The sequence below is a fragment of the Micropterus dolomieu genome, unplaced genomic scaffold, assembly GCF_021292245.1.
Source record: "Micropterus dolomieu isolate WLL.071019.BEF.003 ecotype Adirondacks unplaced genomic scaffold, ASM2129224v1 contig_1278, whole genome shotgun sequence".
In the NCBI taxonomy this organism is placed as follows: Eukaryota; Metazoa; Chordata; class Actinopteri; order Centrarchiformes; family Centrarchidae; genus Micropterus; species Micropterus dolomieu.
The window spans coordinates 1-412 of NW_025730268.1; the positions used below are offsets into that span (position 1 = coordinate 1).

General features: G+C 57.0%; 1 non-coding gene across 1 annotated transcript; it reads right to left on the minus strand.

Annotated features, from left to right (window-relative positions):
* Positions 1–256: 256 nt before the first annotated feature.
* LOC123964230 lies at positions 257–375 on the minus strand. The gene has a single exon (XR_006823377.1). It is a non-coding gene; the product is annotated as a 5S ribosomal RNA (ribosomal RNA).
* Between the last annotated feature and the right edge of the window lie 37 nt (positions 376–412).

Consider the following 412-nt stretch of genomic DNA (forward strand, 5'->3'; position numbering starts at 1 on the left):
GCCAAGCCTGGCTTCCGAGATCAGGCGAGATCAGGCAGTCCCAGGCCGGAATGGCCGTAAGCTGCCTTTGCACACCCAAGACGGGCCTTCAAAACACGCTGTAACATTTACACAGCACTGTGTACAGGATAGGGAGAAAAAGAAGCAGCAGCAGCAGCAGCAGCAGCAGCGCCCCCTGCTGTTTCCTAAAGAGACGTTCAAAAATTCTCCTTGCACCGAAGCGCCCTCTGCCGTTTTTCGAAGGCGAAGCGAAAAAGGCTTACAGCACCAGGTATTCCCAGGCGGTCACCCGTCCAAGTACTAACCAGGCCCTGCTCTGCTTAGCTTCCGAGATCGGACGAGATCGGGCGCTCCCAGAGCGGTGTGGCCGTAAGCCACTCAGGCGCCCCCAAACGGCCCTTCAAAAGATGTT